Genomic DNA, 18,987 nt, shown 5'->3' on the forward strand with positions numbered 1-18,987 from the left:
GTAACCATGGGCACGGCTATTCGAATAGTTTATACTCTGATCAGAGGTGTACTACTGTACCCACAAAACACAACTCCACTACACTTGAACGTGCGCCGACATACCACCATGGTATACCGGAAAGGAGACCGTGATAGGACCCGTCACATAACCCTCCCTATTTAATCGCACCACACTTCAGGTTTCACCCCCTCCTTTACACCAAGTCGGGCAGTCCCCTCTTGTGCTTTGGTAGATCCGGAAGCAGCAGAGGCTTTCGTTACACCACGATTGCCCGTCCATACTCCATCACGCCTACCCTTGCCTCGGTACGTCAAATAGTTCGAAGTCATGCTTCCAATCCCACCTTACCCATTTCGTTATGTGGTTAGCACTTAATTACTTCCAAGGTTTCTCGTGAACCGGTCCTTAATTGCCATGGGTGCGACTCTCAAAATCATGCACCCACAGCCCACCCTTATCAATATTTTAGTTGACATTAGCCCGAACCGGGTAATGAATCAATATCTCAGCTATTCAGAACTAAGCACGGCTAAGCATTAATCTAGGCCTAACATTAATCAAGTTACCCCTGGTCTAGCAATGAATAAAGTTGGATAATCAACGGCATAATAATAAGGTTTACCCGAAGAAAATAAATTCAGTAATTACTTTAATTAAAACAATGCATATTTGAATAAATAAAGCGGGAAATTTGCAATAATGGGTTCAATATGATCAAAGATGCGTGTCACTTGCCTTGCTCTGGTCCCTGGGGAACTTCGGCGACGATCTCGAAGTAAACCGGCTCTTCAGCGGGGTCCGAATCTAAGCGACAAAGCACAAAAATAAATAAAACAGGCACAAACTCTACTGAAACAGCAAAAGAAAGTATTTTGAATGGATTCTTGACAATTTTATGAATTTAATGAAATTTGAATGGACCTAAACGGAGACTAGATGAATTACTTATGAATTTTAGAAGTTTTCTGGGTTTTTTTAACTAAACAGAAAAGTCCTAAATCAATTATTGCGCAATTAATGGGGCTGCTGACGTCAGCGAGGAGAGAGGAGGCGCTGACGGGTGGGGGCCACTTGTCGGTGGGAGAGAGGGGAGAGGAGAGGCTGACGAGTGGGTCCCGTCGGTCGGTGAGAGGGGAACAGAGAGGGGAGCGGGGAGCGGCTTGGGCGGACGGCGGCAGCCGGCGGCGGCAACAGCGGCGGCGCACGGCGACGGTGACGACGGCGCGACGGCGACGACCGGCGTGCGGCGACGGCGCGTGGCGCGCGACCGAGCCGGCGGCGCACGCGGCGCAACCGGGCAAAGCAGCGGCGACGGGCTGGCGCGGCGACGACGAGCGAGCGACGAGCGCGGGCACGCACGGGCGCGGGTGGCGGCGACTTGGCGACGGCGTCGCGAAGGCGACGACGACGGTAGCAGGCGGTGGCGACTACGAGCTCCGCACACGTCCGGCGACGGCGTGTGGCTCGTCGGCGGTCGGCTGGGAAGGAAAAGAGAGGGGGAAGGAGGAAGGAGACTCTCACCGGCGGCGGCGACCGTGCGGGTGAGTCGGCGAGATCGAAGCGGAGGTGGTGACGCAGACGAGCGGCGGCTGGCGTCGCGCGGTGGCGAAATCCACGGACGGCGGCGAGGCGACGTGGCGCGGTGGTGGAGAGGATGAAGGGGCGGCGAAGGGCGCGGGGTGTCCACCGGCGGCGATGGGAACCGGAGGAGGGTTGGAGGCGATGACGCGGCTGGACGGCGGCGACGGGCGGCCGGCAGCGAGATCGAACGGCGGCGGCGAACGGCGACGGCGCGTCGACGACTTGGGCTGAGAGGAAAAGTGGGCGACGGCGCGGCGGCGGTGGGGATTTAGTGGGTGGCGGCGCCGGCTAGGGCGAGGCGGAGGTTGGAGACCGAGTCGGGCGTGGCGAGGACTCGGCGGCGGCGGTTGCGGCGGCGGCGTGGACTTGGTCTCGGTGTGACGGGCGCGCGAGCTGGCGGGCTCGGTCGCTGACAGGTGGGCCCCACCTGTTAGTGGCGCGAGGGAGGAGGGAGCGGCAACGGACTTCGCGGCGCGGCGCGGGCGAGCGAGCTGGGCCGAGGCGGCCCGGCCGGGAGGAGGCGGCGCGCGCGCGGGAGAAGGCCTGTCGGCTGGGCCGGCCGAGGGGAGATGGGCCGGCTCGGCTGGGCCGGCCCGAGAAGGAGGAGAGGGAAAAGGAAAAAGAAAAAGGAGAGGAAGGGAGTAAAATTGGACTTCGGCCCAATTTGAGAAGGAAGGGAAAAAAGAAAGGAAAAAGGAGGGAAAAAGGAAAACCCCACTTTTGCCGAGTTTTAAATTAATTTGTTTGGCCAAATTTTATACTTCTACAATTTGAATTTAAATCCAGTTAGTCGATTTGCGAGCCTCGATTTAATTAAATTAGGTTCTTTTAGTGGGATTCTTCCTGAGTTAATTAAGCCCGATTGCTATTTACGAATTTCTTCTTACGACTTAGGGCTTAGGACAAAACTCCGGGTGTGACAACAACAAACTCAATGCCCTCTTCTCTCGATCTAGGTTGTGCCTGCCCAACACCATTGATGACCTACCTTTACCCTTGAGTCCATTCCTACTCGATGCTACTGGCAACTTCTTTCCTCCATGATGTGACCTATCTCTCCATTGCTAGCCTTGTTGGATGGTGGTGTCATCACTGCCTGACCGCTTGCCTTAGTGCCTCTTATCTGGCCTCTATTTTGTTGTTGCCCACACCAGCGGTGAACTCCTTTCTCCATAGCCCTTCCATCCACTTGCTACCCTTGTCAATTTAATTTGGTTTGAGAGAGCACAAGGGAGGCATGATAGACGATGACGCTATGGCTAGGAAGGCGATTGGCAAGTTTTTCATGCACTACTTGTAGAATCAGTAGTCATAATCTATCTACCATTATCTTTGTTGTAAACTTGAGAGCGGAATTCTGCAATGCTATTGGTATATAGTCATTCACTAATTTTGGATTATGCTTCATTGGTACTAGAGTTATGTAAGAGCTATTTAGATGGAGTGCTGTTTGAGCTTTCTCTCTAGGCTCTGACCTAGTAGTTAGAGTATATGATTCCTCAAAAATTTTGGAATAGCAAGTCAAGTCTCTGAGCAAATTGATTCAAATCAATTGAACTTTTGATGTCTCAGAATGTCTGAGATTTTGCTCAAGTCTCTTCATCCGAATTTCGAATTGATCAAAATTTCCGGCATTCTATGCAATTCAGCTCTCTATCTTAATCTAACTTTTCTTGTTTGGATTTTCAATCCTCTCTTTAACAATGTACAAAATTGTTTGAAATGTTAGTTGGGGGTTGTTTACATGGCTTGTGATTTCTAATTCAATATTAGAATTTTCGATAAAAGGCAAAGATTCTCTACCAACGAGACGATTTTGGACTATGCTAAACACACCCATCACCACCCTTTTCTAAGATTAACCACTTATCCATTCACATCACTCTAAAACGAGCTTATCGATGATCTATATTGGTAGTAATATATGGGGTGGCTAACAAGGTGCAAAGATACACGGGGTTACCAGGTTCAGGCTCTCGATATACAAGATAAGATCCTACTTCTGCTTGGCGACTGTATTCAATGTTGATTAGATCAACCCATAAATAGTTTCAATCTGAATATGACGTGACCCTTGAGGGGAGCCCTTGTCCTCCTTATATAGTGAGGGACATAGTTACATATACAGATCTAAATATAATCTAATAAGACTAAGGCCTACCTGGCCCAGATATGGTAGAGTCTAGCAATCTCGACATGCAATCTGGATGTATCAAAACTCTATCTGATCTAATACAAGATAATGTTCCCTTCCTACGGTATCCCTTCCCTATACGAATGTGTACATGTTATGGATTCCTTGGGTACGGATATCCCACACAGCTTTTGGCTAGAGCTTTGTGCTTTTCATTCTTGAGCCCATTTTCTCTTTCGATTTCCATACTCTTGCTTTGTGATTCACTCGGATTTCATGTGAGTGGGTGCATTTTGCTTGTAGAGACCTATTGTGGTTGTTCTTTCTCAAGAGAAACCTAGTGTGGTTTCTTTGAGCACTACAATTTCTTCTAAGGAATGTATTACTCTTGAAGGTTGGGAAGTCCTAAGTTGCCAGTTGTTGATCTCAAGCCACCGTGTTGTTTGTGGTGACCTGAGAAAAGTTTGTGAAGGTTAAATCTCATCTCAGGATACCATTAGTGGAAGGGGAGTGCATTTGTGCAACCCCTAGAGGATAGGGTTTAAAAAGACCTAGTTCTTTATGAGCTCCTCAACGGACAAAAGAATTTCCCCGAATGATTTGAACTATGGGAAATACATGGTCACATGACCTTTTTCTCTCTCTTAGTGTCATCGCTTTGCTACTTGTTGTTGCCTTAAGTTGTTATTTGTTCATTGATTTGGTGTTGAGGATTCATACTAGCATTCTTGCTTGTGTATTTGAGCATGAAAATTTGTATTTTCAAGCTACAAAAATATCTCATTACTATTGGATTATCTGGTCAGATTTAGCTTTATGCTTTTGCATTTTTGTAATTGAGCCTATTTACACCTTCTAGGCCTCAAACGATTCTTTCAACTAGTACATATCAAGGTTACGGAGGTGTCGAGGTGGCTTGTAGTATGGTTGAAGGTTACGAAGGTATCGACGTGGCTTGTAGTACGATTGAAGGTTACGAAGGTGTCGACATTGCTTGTAGTACAGTTGTTGTGGTTATGTGATGTACACTGGGGTGTCCCGATCTTTCGATGAGAATGATAAGTCGATTAGATAGAGCGACGTTGTGCGATCCGACTACAACTATCCAGGGATGTTGTGCCTTAGCAATCGGTACACCAACTCCAGAGACGGTCGTGAATCTCGCTGAATACACGGTCAGCCCAACCACAAGGGTATTTGTTCAGCAAGCAATCGAGAACTAGCAAGAATAAGATGAACAAGCAACTGAAGTTTCAAATTAAAGATGATGGATTGAATCAACACGAGTTGAACAAGTGAGGTTCGCTAACAAGCAATCTGGCGATCTAATTGATCACGGGACTAACTTGGCAAAGTAGCGACGGCTAAACTTTGATCTAAACAAAACCCGATTATTCTTGGCGGTGGCTAAAGCTATAAAAAGAGAGGGAGGATAACCACAGGGGGTCTGGGGTCGTTCTCTAACCCTAGGATGTGTCCCTAACGGACCCAACTTGATACACAGCCCATTGGGCCCAAAGACGGTGATGCAGCACCGTGGATAAAAAAGACTCGGTAGTAAAACACATATTGCGGCCACTCCAGAACTGATATGGACATGAGACTGGATTTATTTGAAAGTAGACTTGACAAGCTTTCCATGAAGTACTTGCACGCCCAAATTGGAGTTCGCATGAAGTCGTGACGGCCGTCAGAAGTTGGCGTTGTGCTGCAGTCCGAATCCATCATGCGCGAATCCTCTCCCCATTTGACCCTCTCCATTGTTCCTAAGTAAAACAAGAGTGCACATGTTTCTGGGGTATAATGAAGAGGCATATGAATTTAGGAATGAACGCACCTAATACTTGAGTTGGCTTGCACAAGCGCGAGTAATAGGACCAGGAAGTTGTACTTCTGAAGGCGTGGATGTATTGATTGTATTGATGTCCTCATCATCCTCCCGTTCTTGCATTTGAGTCATCCTTGACTCAAGTTCATCTTCTTCTTCCAATTCCAAGTATGACTTCAAATCTGCAACGTTAAATGTGGGACTAACCACATAATCTACAGCAAATCAAGCTTATACGCATGCTCATTAACTTTTGCTAACACTTTAAATGGTCCAGCAGCTCTAGGCATCAATTTAGATTTGCTCAAGTCAGGGAACCGTTCTTTTCGCAAATGCAACCAAACCAAATCTCCAGGTTCAAAATGCAATTCCCTTCTACCTTTGTCACCAGCAAATTTGTAGTTAGTATTCATGTGTTCTGTGTTGGATTTAGTTGTTTCATGCAACTTCAACATCAATTCTGCACGTTGTTTAGCATCAAAATTCAGAGTTTCGGAATATGGCAAAGGCATCAAATCAATAGGAGCACGAGGCAACATACCATAAACAATCTCAAAAGGGCACATCTTTGTAGTACAATGTTGCGAACGATTATAAGCAAATTCAATATGAGACAAGCATTCTTCCCACATCTTAATATTTTTCTTCAAAATAGCCCGTAACATAGTAGACAAGGTGCGATTCACAACTTCAGTTTGACTATCAATTTGGGGATGACAAGTAGTAGAAAACAAAAGCCTAGTCCCCAATTTGGCCCACAAAGTTCTCCAAAAATGGCTAAGAAATTTAGTGTCATGATCAGAAACAATTGTGTTTGGCACACCATGCAAACGATCAATTTCTCGAAAGAACAAATCAGCAATATGGGTAGCATCATCAGTTTTATGACATGGTATGAAGTGTGCCATTTTAGAAAATCGATCCACAACCACAAAAATACTATCCCGCCCCCTCTTGGTCCTAGGCAATCCCAACACAAAATCCATTGAAATATCTTCCCAAGGAACGCGAGGAACAGGAAGAGGCAGATACAAACCATGTGAATTTAAACATGACTTAGCCTTTTGACATGTAGCGCAGCGAGCAACGAATCGCTCCACATCTCTTCTCATCTTGGCCAAAAGAAATGACTGACAAGGATGTCCTCTGTCTTCTTCGCACCAAAATGCCCCATCAAACCACCTCCATGCGCTTCCTGCAGCAACAACAAGCGAACGGAGCTAGCTGGAATGCATAGCTTGTTAGCTCTAAAAATAAACCCATCATGAAAGACGGATTTGTTCCATGTGTCTTTCCATCCTTACAATGCAACAACACATCCTTAAAATCATCATCATGCACATATTGGTCTTTAATTGTTTCACGGCCAAAAATTTTGTAGTCAAGTTATGTTAACAAAGTATATCTCCTAGACAGTGCATCAATAATGACATTTTCCTTCCCTTTCTTGTGTTTGATAACATAAGAAAAAGATTCAATAAATTCAACCCATTTAGCATGTCTACGGTTCAATTTTCCTTGACTACCAATATGCTTCAATGACTCATGATCAGAATGTATGACAAATTCCTTCAGCCACAATAATACTGCCATGTTTCTAAAGTTCGCACAAGAGCATATAATTCCTTATCATAGGTAGAATAATTCAAAACAGGCTCACTCAACTTTTCACTAAAATATGCCACATGTTTTCCTTCTTGTAGCAAAACACCACCCAATCCAATCCTACTAGCATCACATTCAAGTTCAAAAGTCTTAGTAAAATCTGGAAGTTGTTGGAGAGGTGCATGTGTCAACTTATCTTTCAACATGTGGAAGACGTTCTCTTGTGATGTGCCCCAAGTGAAAGGCACTCCCTTCTTTGTAAGCTCATTCAATGGTGCGACAATGGTGCTAAAATCTCGCACAAAACGGCGGTAAAATCCCGCAAGTCTGAGAAAGCTGCACACTTGTGAGACCGTTTTAGGAGTCAACCAACTCTTAATGGCCTCAACCTTGGCTTGATCAACCTCAATCCCCTGCAGAGTAACAACATAGCCAAGAAACGAGACTCGATCGGTGCAAAAACTACATTGTCAAGGTTACCAAACAAATGTGCATCACATAAAGCATTGAAAACATCACGTAAATGATCAAGATGTTCATCCAAAGATTTGCTATAAATCAGGATATCATCAAAGTATACCACCACAAATTTTCCAATGAAAGGACACAAAACCTCATTCATCAACCTCATGAAAGTGCTTGATCCATTAGTTAAACCAAAAGGCCTCACTAACCACTCATATAACCCAAATTTTGTTTTAAATGATGTTTTCCATTCATCGCCCAACTTCATACGAATCTGGTGTTAACCACTACGCAAATCAAATTTAGAGAAAACAGTAGAGCCACTCAATTTATCAAGCATATCATCTAATCTAGGAATAGGATGACGATATCTAATGGTAATGTTATTAATAGCTCTACAATCAACACACATACGCCATGATCCGTCTTTCTTTAGAACCGAAATCACCGGAACAGCACATGGACTAAGAGACTCGCGCACATACCCTTTGTCAAGTAAGTCCTAAACTTGACGCTGAATCTCTTTGGTTTCCTCGGGGTTGGTTCGGTATGGCGCATGGTTCAGTAATGAAGCTCCTGGGATCAAGTCGATTTGATGCTCAATTCCACGCATTGGTGGCAGCACCGGTGGTATGTCCTTGGGGAACACATCCTTATACTCTTGTAAAAGGTTAGTGACCGCATGAGGAAAAGAGACAGGCACATCCTCGAAAGAAAACAAGGCATCCTTGCAAATAAAAGCATAGCAAACAGTGTCACTCGTATCCAAATTGACAATATCAGATTTAGTGGCAAGCAAACAAGGCCCTTTCAATTTAATCATACTATCCTTGCTATGGTTAGATTGAGAACCGCTTTTGTTATGGTGCACAAGTTCTTTTGCTACAATCTGATTTTCACTTTTAGCATGCTTAACAATTTTCTCTTTCTTACCTCTAGCAACATCATTCTCAAAAACAACTTCAGGAGTCATAGGGTGTAACACAATTTTCTTTTCATTATGCATAAATGAGTATTGATTTGTTCGACCATGATGTAATGTGTCTTTATCATATTGCCAAGGCCTACCCAACAGCAAGGAGCAAGCATGCATAGGGATAACATCACAATCAACAAAATCACAGTAAGAACCAATTTCAAAATTTAATCGCACCAATTGTGTTACCTTAATGCGGCCACTATTGTTGAACCACTGAATGTAGTATGGGTAGGGATGTGGTTTCATCTGCAAAGCTAGCTTTGTGACCATCTCTGTATTGACCAAGTTCCTACAACTGCCCCCATCGATGATTGTGCGACAAGAACGCTTGTTGACGACACACTTCATCTGAAAGAGGTTATGCCGCTGGTTCTACTCCGATTTGCCCATTTGTGCGCTCAATACACGCTGCACAATAAGGCTCTCATACTTATCTACAACATTAGCCTTGATGTGTTCCTCATCCTCACTACCTGTGTTGTTAGATGCAAGCAATGCAAGGGTATCTTCATCAAAATCACTAGCAGACGAGTACTCACCATCATTCTTGACTGTCAACACACCCTTGCTAGGGCAGTCACGCTGCATGTGCCCAAAGCCCTTGCAGCAGTGGCACTGAGCATCTCTTGTTCTGCCCGTGGAAGCAACGGAGGATGTAGGCTTGGCGGTCTTTTCTATAGCCTCCGCGGCACGAGAGGGGGCAGCAAAGGGAGTTGGCCATGTTTTGTTGCTGGTGGAGGGTGCTAATGTCAATGTCGAAGCTGATGATCGGCCGGATGGGGTAGCGCCACTCCGAGCCGTCCATGGAGTTCTACCTGCAGGAGTGTTAGCCTTTGTTCGTGCATGTTGGCCCTGCACTTCCCGTTCAGCTTTACAATCATAGTGAAATAACCGAGTCATATTATTATACTCTTTGTAACTAAGAATATCATAAATTTCTCGGTCTAAGCCCCCCAAGAATCGAGCCATCGCAGCCTACTCGTCCTCTACTAATCCACAACACAACATACCCATTTGTAGTGCTTTGTAATATTCTTCTACACTAGTACCACCTCGTGTCAATTGTTGCAGCTTATTTAACATGTCACGTGCATAATATGAAGGTACAATCTAACACGCATAATTCGTTTTAGATCATCGCAAGTAGGTGGCAAAGCATCTATATGAGTACGACAATATTCACTCCACCAAACAGAAGCAAAATCAATAAATTCACTAGTGGTAGCCCTAACCCTCTTATCCTCAGGAAAATCATGGCAAGCAAACTTTTGTTCTACTGCTAACTCCCATGAGAGATAAGCATTAGGGTCATACCATCAAAAGCAAGGGTAATGAATTTAATCTTACCAAATGAATCATCATTGTTCCTTACCTCACGGCGTGGCCGACGATGAGGCATACCACGACGGTTGAAACAAAGTCGTCGCTGGTCCTGATCATCCTTAGAATCATCAATGTAGTCATGGTCATCCATCTCACTACCATGGTGGGATGCGCAGGCCATCTCATCAAGACGCTGCACAATATTATCAAGAGTGGTGCTCACCATAGCCACGGAAGCATCCAAGGTTGTAAGCTTGGTGTTGAAATCAATTTGTGTGCATTCAACATGAGCAAGCTTTTCGTTCGTGTTATGAACATCCTTCTCAAGCCCTTGTGTGCGGTCGTTCACTAACCTGTCAAAATGCTGAATAATTCCTTTTGTGCGGGGTGAGTGGGGGTCGGAAAACTCTTCACCCGACTTGGTTAGAAACAAAATAAACAGACAAAACAACTACTATAGGACAAAAAAGGAAAAATAAAAAAAATCTAAAAAACTACTTGGAGATGGATCTCACACTCAACTTGTTCCACAAGCTCTTACCAATTCTCACCACGCTAAACAGGAGGTGACGGCAACCGTCGAACTTGGACAAACCTCTGGAGAAGGTGTATTGAAGGCCTTGGTCGCTTAACCCTTGTCAAGTATTAGTCAAACCGGTGGAACTATGGGTGGGTTGTGTAATGAGACAAAGGAGAAACTAGAAACCACATTAGTCAAAAGCAAGTTGAATAATCGCTCAAAGGTATAGTGTAAAGTGCTGGTCCTAGGCTAGTCAAAGTAGAGACGCGAGCCTAACCACAAAGGACGCCACAAACACAAACCCCAAATAGCAACGGTAACAAAAAAAATGTGGTGATAACAGGGAATAGTGGGAGGTGGTGAAAAAGGGCAAAGGTGGGAGGTGGGAGGAGTGCTCACAAGTCAGCTCTTTTTTTTTGCTTTCTCTCTCTAGTGCTGTGGAGAGAGAGCAGCGTCCCTTTTGTTTTTTTTTATTTTTTATATTTTTTCACAACCAGGAGCACACTATCACCAACCTAAGAAATTCTCAGCTCAAACGGACACAATATGAAGCATATGGAATTTTTAACTTTCTATCCGAATGAGTCCCGAAGCTTGTTGCCACGAAAACAGAATTTTGCAAGCGGAATTTGATGATTTTAAGTTGGGCAATCCCGGTGAAGCGGGGAGAAACAGATGTAACTTTTTCTCTAGATTTCCGTGGATATATTATACGCCTAATTCCGAGTCCGTATCAAAAAGATATGGCTGTTTTGTGGAAGGTCACTCGAATCAGGGTCCTATTTCCTTTCTTGTGGCGGCAGGATAGAAGGCAGTAGATCAAACACAAAAGGCAAATGATTTGGTGGGTGATTGCGATGGTGGTGATGAGGGCAGTAGATCAAACACAAATGGCAAGTGATTTTGTGGGTGATTGCGATGGTGGTGGTGACGGCAGCAGATCAAACACAAATGGCAAGTGATTTTGTGGGTGATTGCGATGGTGGTGGTGACGGCAATAGATCAAACACAAATGGCAAGTGATTTGGTGGGTGATTGTGATGGTGGTGATCTCGGTGGTGGGGAGGATGGCGATGTGATATGCGGTGGCAAGAATCCGAAACTCTAATGGCCTAAACACTAAGACCATCAAATTAACACAACCAATGCAAATGAAAACTCAACAAGCCCTAACTAAGCAGTACTAGTAAAAAGGCTCAAGGGTTTATAGGATCACGGGAAAACTAATCTACTATTTTTTTGGCTTTTTCTAGACTATAGGGAAAAAGTAAACAACGAGGGAGGGTGGCTAAAATCTCTCACCGATCAAGCACGCTCTGATACCACTTGATGTGCACTGGGGTGTCCCAATCTTTTGGTAAGAATGATAAGTCGATTAGATTGAGCGAAGTGGTGCGATCTGACTACAACTATCTAGGGATGTTACGCCTTAGCAATCGTTACACCAACTCCAGAGACGGTCGTGAATCTCGACAGAAGCACGATCAGCCCAACCACGAGGGTATTTGTTCCTGCAAGCAATCGAGAACTAGCAAGAACAAGATGAACAAGCAACTAAATTTGCGAATTAAAGATGATGGATTGAATCAACATGAGTTGAACAAGTGGGGTTCAGTAACAAGCAATTCGGTGATCTAATCCATCATGGGACTAACTCGGTAAAGTAGCGACGGCTAAACTTTGATCTAAACAAAACCTGATTATTCTTGGTGATGGCTAAAGCTATAAAAAGAGAGAGAGAGCGACCCTAGGACACGTCCCTAATGGACCCAACTTGATACACGGCCCATTGGGCCCAAAGACGGTGATGCAACACTGTGGACAGAAAAAGACTCGGTAGTAAAACAAATATTATGGCCACTCCAGAACTGATATGGATATGAGACTGGATTCATTTGAATGTGGACTCGACAAACTATCTATGAAGCACTTGCACGCCCAAATTGGAGTTCACATGAAGTCGTAACGGCCGTTAGAATTTGGCACTGTGCTGCAGTTCGAATACATCCCACACGAATCCTCTCCCCATTAGATCCTCTCCATTGTTCCTGAGTAAAACAAGAGTGCACGTGTTTCTGGAGTATAATGAAGAGACATATGAATTTAGGAATAAACACACCTGATAGTTGAGTTGACATGCATGAGCACGGGTAATAGGACCAGGAAGTTGTAATTGTGGAGGCGTGGATGTATCGATTGTATTGATGTCCTCATCATTGTGTGGATTGAGGCAACAGAGGGAGCCAGGTTTGGAAATATAAGCATATGCATATTCATAAATGAATTATGACATTAAACAAGTAAGCTAACAAAACCTTCTTACATAGATTTGTCTGTGTTGACAACAAGTGGCGTTGAATGCTAATGACAACATGAAGTGTTCGAAAATAGAAAATATGAGATGTGGTTGATGAACCACAAAAAAAAAATCATGCACAGAACTTTCCAAAAGCCTTATTGTCTCTCTTCTAATTCTACAGAGTTGATCTTTTGAGCATTGGTGCACACCGACAGGTTGGATAGAGATGGTGCAATACATATGAAGTGGTAAACCCAAGATTGGTTTTCATGTATGTTGCGTAGAGGTGGTTAGTTTATATTTATAGAGATATTAGGGCGCATGATAGGGCATCTACACTTTCTCCATAACTCAATGGATTTAGATAAGTCATCTGTAACATAAATTTTATGCCACTCCAATGCAAATAGATAATCTAGTGAATTCCAAAAACAAACATTGGATAATTACTTAAATTCAACAAAACTAAAGTCCAAAAGGAATTTGTGTTTGTGCAATCATGAGGTGCCAATTTTAACGCATCTGCATGCTCTAGGCCTAGGCCTGCCTTGAGAGGTGAGATGGGCGAGTATACATGTTGCTCAAGTTCTCTGCTACACACATTGCTCAAGTGACTAGGAGAGCACTCACTCTCTCAAAGTTTTCTCACTCTACTACAAAGGTTCACATGTTTGTCTACATGAGATAGCCCTTTGTGATTTCCCTAGAAATTATTCTCTATATGCCCACAGTGTGAGGAGAGGTCATCATAAGGTAGTGGTGTAGATTGAGGTGAGGAACCTTGCATGGTGACCGCGGAAGAGCATATGAAGGTGCGGGAGGGGGATGAAGCGAACTTGTGGATGAGGCGGGGGTGACATGGGACAAGGTAAGGGAGATGACACTGTTGAGACAATGCTAAAAATCTAAGACAAGGAAAGCAACACGGGATGACCTCGTTAAGGATATAGTGCACGGCAAACACACCATGGTGGTGACATAGTGGTGGATTTAGTAGAAGCTAGAAAGCACATAATGGCGACAATATAGGGAGAGACTATGAGGTCATGCTCGATATTCCCTCAGAAAAATAATATGGTTGATCTAGAAGCATTTTTTATATTACGAGTGGGAGGCCCAAACTAGTTAGATTTAGTGGGTTAATGTCATCCAGGTGCAATATTTATGTCTAAGTGCATATTTTTTTGGCATGCGGTAACGCCCTCCCCCCCCCCCCCCCAAATGCACACATAGAAAAGGAAAAACAACAATCCAACCATGTCCTCGATTTCATGGCTGGAATGCCAAGCAGAGATCCGTTCACATGCTGAATCTACAACATCACATGACCTTATCCACTTTACACAACTTGCATGCTACCTGTGTTAACGCTATGGGTGAATTTGGTAATGCAAAATACATATCACGAACTTTTCATACAATCATATAAACCAAATATTCAAAGTTGTTTGTATATCAAACATTTGTTAATCTAATTATTATTTAAACAAACTCATATCAAATAGCAGCAAACCACAAGTTAATAGTGACTAGTGTAGCTTTGCATAATTAATTATAGTTTGACACACATTGTAATTACATGTTTTCAGGTTTGGACATTAACTTCTGAACTTGCAAGTCCAAGTTTATACATTAATTTCATAAACATTGTACAAATAAATTGATACAAATTTTAGAATCACTACAAGATCAAGTTCGCACATAGCAAGTATAATTTTAATTTAAATAATTTATTTACATTATCCAATTGACATAAATTTAATAAAAGCTACTTTGTACAAACATGTTCTGCATCCAAATACAACTTTCCATCTTTTTATAATAAATGATTTTTTGACATTGGTATATATCAAGTGGATGAAACAACTGTGCAATTCTAAAATAACATATAATTCAAAGTCTAACTTTTTATAATTTTTAGAAACAAATGTCGTTATGTCTTCTATATTACATAAAAAGATATTTACATCAAATATTAAGCGATCCTATAATACCTAACAAATATGTATGGCATGAGTTTTTTTCTGTTTAAAAAACATTTGACAATTTTAGTAAAGTGAAATTACTAATGATGATTCCATTTGTTATGTTTCCCGTTTGTTTTTATCAAGAGGTGCACATATCTTTTTTCAATGATTAAAAATGTATTCTATGGTGACACATCATTTGACATATCAAGAAATTTGCTTATTTGACATAAAGTTGGTCCCAACAAAATATTTCAAGAACCCAAATACTCATTCATATTTATCAGAGATTTATCTCTAATGTTATTATTAGTGATTTGACTATTTTAGCATTCAACAATAGTGGCATAGAGTCTTGATCCATCTTATGTTTAGCGCAACCGTCATATGGTGTTGTTCTAATGTCATTTTGTGAGGACTTGTACGCCTACCCCTAACCATTTCCAGTACGCCGCCTGGGGTGGGGTGGAACTTGCCCCTAGCGACTAAGTCCCACCTTAGCGCCCATTACAGTTGGCGCTGAGATCGGCCACCTCAGCGCCTTCCAACGGCTATTTCTAGTATGCGGCCTGGGTGGGACTTGCCCTTAGCGGCTAAGTCCTACCTCAATGCCAACTACCCTGGCACTGAGATGCCTAGAGTTGGGCCTTTCGGTTTTCAATAGAGTGATTAGGATTTGCGGTTAGATGGCCCCATACCAAGGATTATCATTCAAATACTTTTTTGGTAGTAGTTGTGTCGGAGTGCAAGCCCTTCGAGCGAGAGTTCGATGAACCCCTTTTTTCGGTTTGGCCCAGGGGTGAGGGTTAGGGTTTCCTATGAAGGAATGAAACACAAAGAGTTATACAGGTTCAGGCCGCCGTGAGATGTAATACCCTACTACTGCCGCTTGATCACTAAGGGAAAGTGAGTACAAGCCTTCTTTGGGAAGGTACTGCTTGTCTACACACCGGGATCGGATCCCTTTTCTAGATGGGCAGGGGCTCCTTTTATAGTAGTAAGGGGTTTCCACAAACGCCACAGTCCTACCAACTACTGACGAGTAGACCATCATCATGCTGCTGCTTGGTGATGCGGAGATTTGCGGTTGTCGTGTCGGTCTTGGTTTGTTAGAGGGTGGGTGGGCATGTCAGCCTTACTGTCCTTGCCCAATCCCCTATATAAGATGGTTGGTGGAGGGGGCGGCCATGCCTCCCCTGCTAGGTCGCATCGGTTAGTGTCGCATCTTAGAGGTGGGCGACCGTTCCAAGCAATAGGGCAGCCACCCTCCTTCCTCCTGCTGGTTGCCAGTCGCAAATGCGACCGTGATGGGGTGAGGGTTGGCACCCTGGCAAGGGCTTGGCACGCCTGCCCTGCCAGAGGTACCTGCCATTCTATGCCTCTTTTTCTGCGAAAGGCGCCACCAGGGACGCCCACGTGTCTGCCCTAGTCAAGTGCGAGGAAGACACACGTCTTTTCCTGCCACGCGGGTGACGCGCGCTCCAGGTCCTCTCCCATCGCATTGAATGCAAAGGTCAAATCCTAGGGGCGCGCTCCACTTCCTGACGTGTGGGCCTTGCGGCAGTCCAGGGACATGCTGGGGGCTGTGGCGGTCCGACCCCGACCCCTTGTCCCGGCAGCTTCCCTTGGGATTTCCTGCGAGGGCACATGTCTCTTGGGGCCCGACCCCTTTCCTGGGGATTCTTGGCCCACAGCTGCCTCGCGCCATATTCGTAGGGGCACCCACGAGCCCATTTCACCAACAAATTGGGATTCCTCTAATGAGATATAGTTCGAGTGCTACTAATTGGCTAGATAATTGGGATGCCATTTGTCCCCATGATAAAAACCAAATGCATGATTGTACATGAAAATTCATAAAGAGCTCAAACCGAATACAAGATCTATATGAAAACATTCCATTGAAACACATCCCTGTCAATGCAGAAGGCAACAAACTATCATTATTACACGCGCATGGTTCAACGCGATAACGTCTCAACGCGATTACATGTCTTAGTGATTTGAAATTTGGATAACAACTTCCACTCCATGCTACTGTGTGCAACACGGGTACTTGCCCTTGCCGCTTCTGGCCCCACATCCTTTGCATGCTGCACCCTAGCCAACTTTCTCGCCATTCTCCATCATGCTCTTCCTTCTCCCTGTTCTGTATTGCCACCTTCCTTAGGCCACCTCCAACAATAGAGATAACATATTATCTCTAAGTATTCTAAAAGACAACTTCTTCAATGGTCTAGCTCTTAGCAACTAGCTCATAATACAAATGATCCTACAATTCATTCTCACTTGACATTAAAATACGTGCAAGAGACTATCTCTTGATTAGAGCAGGTACAATAGTAGACTATAAGCCAGCTGTAATCATATTTTAAAGAGATAAAAGAGGAAAGAGAGGGAAGTGAGCTACTAATAGCTAGCTACAGCACGGGCTCCAAGACGCAGTGTATGTATGACATGTGGGACCATATATTAATGTTTTATAGGTAACTATTATATGAATTGGCTATTAGATTAACTAAGCAGTTGGCTATACTATTGAACTTGCTCTTAAGAGATAGCTTTTATCTCTCTTCTATTAAAAAATTATATAGTATATCTTATAGATAGCTTATAGATACCCATTGGAGGTGGCCTTAGCTTCAACTCCTCTCTTCTCTCCATCTCAGCCTTCTCCCTTGTCGCTCGTTGGCGTTGTCGTTCCTCATGTTCTTCCTTCCACTCGCGCCATTCCTTAATCAAACTCTTATGAAACTCATCCATCTCCTTGTCAATCCACTCGATAAAGTCACAAAGAGGAGGTGGAATCTCAGTTTCCTACACATTACACATGACAAATTTGCATATGTATTTAAGGAGAAACATTATCAAATAAAGAAGTTTACCTTCACTGGCATCTTCGCCTTCCCCTTTTCTCCTTAGGCACAGGCTTAGGTTTCTTAGGACTATACGCATAGTTGCAACACATCTAACACCTCTGCCCCTAAGTATCTTAATCATGACTGATATGAAAACAACACTTATCCCACACCAACACACTGGGGACTCTACAACCGATGATGGCAACTGGTCCGGGGAATACCCGTCATCGTCCTTTCTCATCATCTTGAGACTACAAAAATCTTTACTGATACATCAATTTATATTAACCCTAAATTATATTTTTCGTCGAACTATCCATTCAACTACAACCTATTCTAAACAGTAACACATGTATACTCTCGGTTCACAAAACATCCTAAATCATGCCAAGAACCAAATCAACAACTTGTCACGCCCAGAAATTCCTCACACGAATTTCTGAACTTAATTGTGTATTAAATCCCTGTCCAGGACCAGCCAGGGTACACAAAAAGACAATGTTGATTACATAACCATCGTTCTTAGAAACAACTGAAAATTACACTTATTCTAGCGGAAATGCAGCGGAAAGGAAAAAAAAAGAAGACTAGCTCCAGCGGGTACGGCTCCAGTCCATAGGCAACGCTTCGACGGCGGAACAACTCACTCCTGAGAGGCACCTCCATCGGACCCGACTTCTAGCTCTGGGGTGGGAAAGTTAAGCAAGGCTGAGTACAAACCACCGTACTCAACAAGTAACACGGACAAGGGGGAAATAAATGATGCATAGAGATTAACAAGGACAGGCTAGGGTTAGTTGCAATAAAGCAGCAGTTAAACAAATAACAGAGATTAAACAGAAATACAGGTAATTGAATATAGTAAAGCACAAGTAAATAACGGTTGTAAAATACCATAACGCTGTCCAACGTTACACCACATTGCAACAGGCCCAACCACTACTCAACGTTACACCACGTTGCAGTAGTCCCGAGTGATAACCATTTTACTCAAGTTATTAAAGGTTCACTAATCACAGTGAAGCTGGGAGCTCGCCAGTAACCGTGGGCACGGCTATTCGAATAGTTTATACTCTGATCAGAGGTGTACTACTGTACCCACAAGACACGACTCCACTACACTTGAACGTGCGCCGACATACCACCATGGTATACCGGAAAGGAGACCGTGATAGGACCCGTCACATAACCCTCCCTATTTAATCGCACCACACTTCAGGTTTCACCCCCTCCTTTACACCAAGTCGGGCAGTCCCCTCTTGTGCCTTGGTAGATCCGGAAGCAGCAGAGGCTTTCGTTACACCACGATTGCCCGTCCATACTCCATCACGCCTACCCTTGCCATGGTACGTCAAATAGTTTGAAGTCATGCTTCAAATCCCACCTTACCCATTTCGGCATGTGGTTAGCACTTAATTACTT

This window comes from Oryza brachyantha, chromosome 8 (assembly GCF_000231095.2).
Source record: "Oryza brachyantha chromosome 8, ObraRS2, whole genome shotgun sequence".
NCBI classification, from domain to species: domain Eukaryota; kingdom Viridiplantae; phylum Streptophyta; class Magnoliopsida; order Poales; family Poaceae; genus Oryza; species Oryza brachyantha.